The 6,060-nt window shown below is 44.0% G+C and overlaps 1 long non-coding RNA gene across 1 annotated transcript; it reads left to right on the forward strand.

Annotated features, from left to right (window-relative positions):
• The first annotated feature begins 2,254 nt into the window (after positions 1 to 2,254).
• On the forward strand, positions 2,255 to 5,078 carry LOC148029384 (uncharacterized). Its single transcript, XR_015692419.1, has 2 exons — positions 2,255 to 3,696; positions 3,848 to 5,078. It is a non-coding gene; the product is annotated as an uncharacterized LOC148029384 (long non-coding RNA).
• Positions 5,079 to 6,060: the final 982 nt, after the last annotated feature.

Genomic DNA, 6,060 nt, shown 5'->3' on the forward strand with positions numbered 1-6,060 from the left:
ATCACTGCCCCGGTCCAGCAGTCCAAGAAACGTGCAGCTTTAACTAATCTGACCAACCAGAGCACCAAAGCAATACATTTGCAGGCATTCGGAACAATATAGGCATATCTGAAGCCCAAGGAGCTCTTGGCAAGGGCAAAGCTCATGTGTTAACTGAATCCAAGCATGAAACTCCATCAGTTGACTCTTCTATACCCTCAATTCAGAATAAAGCTGGGGCAGCTGGGGCTTCTGTTCTTGGGATTTTAACAGCAGAACACTTGCTGCATACCATAATGAATACCAGGGCTCATTTTCAAAGCCAACTGGCTTACCTCAAACTATGTATTCTTTGAGAAACCATGTCTCCCCTTTTGAATCTTTAACACGTTTGCCTTCATCTGTTGCTGGTCAAGGCTTTGGAGCTCCTGAATGTTTAGGAGATACTGGCATCTCAGTTGGTTTGCAACATCATACCTCCCCTACTGCATCATATCAAGGCAATTGCTGTGAATCTCCCCTGTTGTGGTACAAACCCTGTGGACCGCTTATGGCAGCTGGCAGCTTCATAAAAAAAATACTGCTCTTTATGACATACGAGATGGCGATATGGTATTGCATTGGGATACAAACCGGCCAATAGCAGCAATTATTACAGTCCTTTGCAATGGAGGAACAAAGGCAAGCTGGTTTTGGCTATTTTGTTCAAGCTTGTTGTCATCACAGTGTTGGTTGTTGCTGAATCCGAAATTCAAAAGCTGGTGGACCTGTATGAGGACCTTATCAAGTGCTGCATTGGAGATGCCATGAGTGAGGTCCGCTCCACAGCAAGAATGTGTTATCGTGTTTTTTTTTGCCAAGTGCTAGCCTGATAGAGTTCGTTGACTGTTTGCAAGCTTTGATCCTGTTATTCAGAGACTAATGTCTGACAGGGCCAACCTCCTCCCGAAACTGCAGGAAGCTTCTGTCGTCATGCACCATATCGGCCATCGCTCATGACTTATGATACTCCGGCGGCCCCTCTGTTCTTTACATGCCTCCTCCGAAGTCCTGTCAAGGAGAACAAGACTGGTCTTGGTCTTCAGGGAAACATAAGGGAGAGGACCAGGAAGACAGCTAATCTTTAGAGAAGCGTGACCAAACACCGGACATTGTCAATGAAGGAGCTATCTAGGCAGCTTCGCGAGCTATCATAGAATACAATTATGCGAAGAAACAAAGAAGAGAGGCAGCATCAAAGCAAAGGGATCTTTCGTTTTCTCAGAAGGAAGGTGATGGCTGAGAGGACAAAAGAGAGACCAGAGATTTTCTTGGACTGAATCCTGAGTAGCCGTTTGTTTCTTGAAGTCTCTTGGCACAGCAAGACGCTCCCAAGACATTGCCTAAACAAAAGCCTAGAGTGGACAGCCAGAGTCGGCCTTGTGCCATTAATAAGCATTTGCCTAATGTGAATTTACCAGAGGAAATGAAGATGAAGGTTGCTCTTTGGGCTAAGGAAGGCATTGAGAGTGTTCATTTTACCGGACAGGACATGGAGAATCTTCGTCAAAGATTGGAACATGAAGAAATGGCAAAGTGTGTCGCCATGGCAGTGAACTACCGCACGAACTTCCATTTCCAAGAGTTCGTTCTTCTAGCTTGTGCAAGAAGTTCTTCTTGTGGGAGCCCTCTGATGTCCTTGAGCTTGAGGTTCTGAGTGACCTACGGAAGAAGCTAATGATTCCAGTTTACAAGGTGTTGACAGAGGCCGCTCTCAGCTGGATGAGTTACTGCTAAGTTACACAGACTACATTTCCGTTTGCTCACCACCGAAGTTACCCAAAGGTTGGCCCAACATAATTCCAATGAGCAATGGCTTGCAGGTTTTCAAGCTATGGCTGCTACGGAGGTTGCTTCTGTTCCTGCAAACAAGAAGACCAAGAAGGCCAAGAAGTTTGCCGCCACTCCAAAGAAGGCCAAGAAGGCCAAGAAGCTTGCCGCCACTCCGAAGGGATGGATTGGTGGAGCTGAGATCTAAGAAGAGCAATAGTTGTGGCCGAGTTAAACATTGGATTAGTGAAGCACTTTGACACACAATACTTCTATCAAAGGCGCTCCTCGCTTCAAGTTGTCTTCTATGGCATAAAACAGAATGCAGATTGTGCTGGGTATGCATTCGCAGCCACTTTCAATCGTGTGACAAAGCTTCCTTCTGAGTTTGTGCCTGGTATTTTAACTACCCTGACAGGCATGTCCAAAGTATCACATGTTGAAGAGAATTGTGCAATCATTAAATGTCCAACAACAACTCGTGGTTGAGCACCTCAGAAATCTTGTCCTGCTTTCTGTTCAGCACCAGCAACAGCAGCCAATCTCACAATTAGTACAACTCCAGCAGCCTCAGTCACATCAGCTTCAATAGCACCAGCACCAGCACCAGCCCTTGCAGCTCCACGCGACACCAAGTTGGACTAAATCGCCAAGAGAAAAGGATGCTGTGTGATGTACAAGATCAGGTAGAACAGCTGCTGGCCTTGGCATTTAAAAACCACAAGTCTCTAAATGAAGCGTCTCCCTCAGGGATATCTGAAGCTCTTACTCCAGTTTCTGGTAAAACTGCACCAGCTGTAATTCCAGCAGTGCAGCTTTATACACTACTTCATATCAGTCAACACTGCGGACTTATTTCCAGACAGCTGCAATGAAAAGATGTAGGAGACATATGGTAGAGACTGATGAGTTTGTATCTAGCAATAATGAAGGCTTTTTGATTGATCCACTTATAACCTCAGGTGCCTATTCTAAGATGAAGTCTTTGTGCATCAATTTGAGCAAGGAAGTGCTGACTGACATCGAGATACATAATCAACATATTCTTCCAAGCTCAATCGATCTACCCAACATAGCAACTGGAATCTACAGTGTGGAGCTTTGTAATAGGCTGAGAGCATTTCAGCCTGTACAGTGACAGTGCGGTTATCTAATGGCAAATGCCCTTAACCTCACTCCCTCAAACCTGTCTTTTGCCTTTGGGTCTGTTCTTTTGACCTCACACTATGATGAATACAATAACATCATCTGTTACGTTTCACCATTTAGTCTGCAGTTCGCATAACCGTCTCTGATAGACTCTCTGAAGATGGCATTTTCCCATTGCTGACCTGACTTGAAGATTGCTTTCTTTCGGGAGGAGCATGGACTGCGGGAAAAAGAATCCTAAATTTGTCGTCGAGAGTCAAGAGATGATGAAATTGCATTTCTGGTATCTTGTCCTCCTTCCAGTCCCTCTCAACCAGTTATAGATCTTTTGCTTGCCACTGCGGACTTTGAAAGAGATATTGTTTCTCTAAACATCAGGCCCTTGAAGGGTGGAGTGGATGCAAAAGATCTGTTCCACTTGTACATAGTTCTTTGGATTCAAGACAAGCACCTCAATCTCTTGACAAAGTGCGATGGACATGAAGCTGTACCTTCCAATGCAACGTTGTTGATTGAGATGGAGCTAGTATCCTGGAAATCTGTTGAGAACATCAGTGCTGATGAAGACATCCAGTAGTACAGGAGCACTCTAGCATAAAGCGATAATGGAGGACAAGGATCAGATGGTTAGTGGTGCTAATTCATCTTATGCACCCTACTCTTTGACCGATTATCCACTTGCAGCCACCAATTTTCTACACAATCTGGTGGATATGGAGTCTCTGGTCAAGTTCGAACTGTCGGACTTTGATAAAACTGGTATGTCTAGATTTGGAAGCTCCTCCATCTCCCAGCAACAGGACTGTAATACTTGTCCTCTACATTTGAGAACATATAAAAAGCTTTCAATACCACCAGCATGCCCATGAGAATATGGATTCTGTGTGCTGTCATCTTCTGTTTTATGCAGACATATGTCCAGACAACTGCATAAGGCCTCAATGGAGTCCAAGCATGTCTCTTACATGGCATAAGCACCTTGTTTGGTGAACCAAAAGGCTGCTAAAGCTTTAGCTTGTCCTACTGAGAAGCTTTCTATCATCACTTGGTTCGAGTTTTTTTACTTAACCCGCAAGTACATTTGCTCTGCCTGCGGCACCTTTCCTTTGGAAGCTGTAGATCCTTCTTAAACACATCTGGGAGTATGCACACAGTCCTGTTCATTATGCTGTTGCTCATAAGGATTATGCAGCGTTGCGCAGGATTATCTCTGCTTGAGATGACCTGACGGAGAGGAGCCCGATGAAATTCCTGTATGTGAAATCTTAACCCGAAGAGGAGCTCGATGAAATTCCTGTATGTGAAATCTTCCTTCCCTCAATGAGCTTCGCAAGGAGTCTCACAAATTGGCACTCTCTACAGTTCGAGCCAGCACTGGCTCACCGCACGTCTCCTTGCTAGAGAGGGAAATAGTGAAGCCTGATGGTGGAGGATGAAGACGACGACTCAGAGTCTGACAGAGAGGAGCCCAATGAAATTCCAATTATCAAAGCAAAAACAAGAAGTGGAGCAGCTAATGGAAGTTCAGGCAGAGCAACTAAAGCAAGCTTTGGAAGAGAGGAGAAAGAGGCATTTGAGAGAGATGCTTGCGACCATGGAACTAGCAATGCGGAATCACTTGAAAATAACAGGGGATGAGCTGGATAAGGCTAAGAGGAAGAACTTGGAACTAGAGGAGAAAGTGAGGCAGCTGAGCTTGGAATCACAGCTATGGCAGAACTTAGCAAAGAACAATGAGCTTATGGCGTTCAACCTTAAGAACTACAGCAACAACATTGTATAGTGTTCCTTTGATTCTCTGTTTAAGTGCAAGAGAAGCACACGATTTTGCTGCTTTTGTAACACCTTTATGCAAAGCAATGGAGGCCAGAACTTTCCATCTTTGTCTGTCTGCCTCCATTTTTGGTCCAAACTCCATTTAAGACTCCAAGAAAGGCTGCCATGGTCTATGTGGTCTTCATGAAAGCTGCCATTAATGCTCCTGCATGCAGTCCTTGTGGTCCAGAGATGTTGTGTAAACTCCCAAGAAAGCTGCCATTAATGCTCCTGCATGCAGTCCTTGTGGTCCAGAGATGCTTTGGAAACTCCCCTACTGCTCCCCGTACTTGTGTACCTCCATTTTTGCATGAAATTTGATGACGTCCAGCCATTTAAGCCTTTACCCGCCATCTCTGACCTTGGATATCTCCAGATGTAGTCATTGCTAACTGTAGTTGTCCTGCAGCACTCCATTAGTCACTGTCTTGTACCATTTTTTTGTCTGAAATTGGTTTTGAAATAGGAAAATAGGAGTGAAAATGGAAGAAAATAATGGATCAAAGACTGAAGCTCTGATACCACTTGTCAGAGAGAGAACTAGGGAGAGAGAAAGAGGAGAGAGAAAGACTGCAGAAGAGAGAGAAAGACTGCAGGAAGAGAGAGAATAAGAGTGACGAGGAGAGAGAAAGACTATTATTGGAGAGAGAAAGACAGGAAAGATGAAGAAGCCATGGAAGCTTGGAGCAAGAAGGGAGAGAAAGTTTGTAAATGTATTGATATGTCAAAAGATATGAAAAATTACAACTTATCTCCTTATATACCAATGTCAGTGTGACATGGCATATTATCAACATTTAACTATTTCCAACTTCTTACATTCCGTGTGTCATGAACTTCCTTATTGGAAAAGGCCTCTACGAGTTTGTGTCAGGTGAAGAAAAGGAGCCGGAGGTGAGTGATTCTCCAACTGCAGAAGAGACAAAGGCACGGAAGGAATGGAATGCAAAAGACAAAAAGGTCATGTATTGGCTGTCTATAGTATTTGACAATAATATGTTGGGACATATTAGAAATGCAGAGAATTCATATGCATCTTGGACCATACTTGAAAGTATGTTTTCCGTAAATACAAAGGCACGAAAGATTCAACTCAAGCAAGATTTGAATACATTGAAGAAAGGAAAGATGTCTATCAATGAGTATGCCACTGAAGGTAAGGAGCATTGCAAATGCCTTGGCAGCGATTGATGCAATGCCTGATGATGATGATTTGGTGTCGTCTACCTTGGGTGGACTTAACAATGAAAAGGCTTGGAAGGCTTTTGTAACTTTCGTATATGTCAGAAAGCCATTTCCAGATTTCGA

This window comes from Lygodium microphyllum, chromosome 11 (assembly GCF_053477565.2).
Source record: "Lygodium microphyllum isolate KBCC chromosome 11, Lygodium_microphyllum_v1.1.10, whole genome shotgun sequence".
Lineage (NCBI taxonomy): Eukaryota > Viridiplantae > Streptophyta > Polypodiopsida > Schizaeales > Lygodiaceae > Lygodium > Lygodium microphyllum.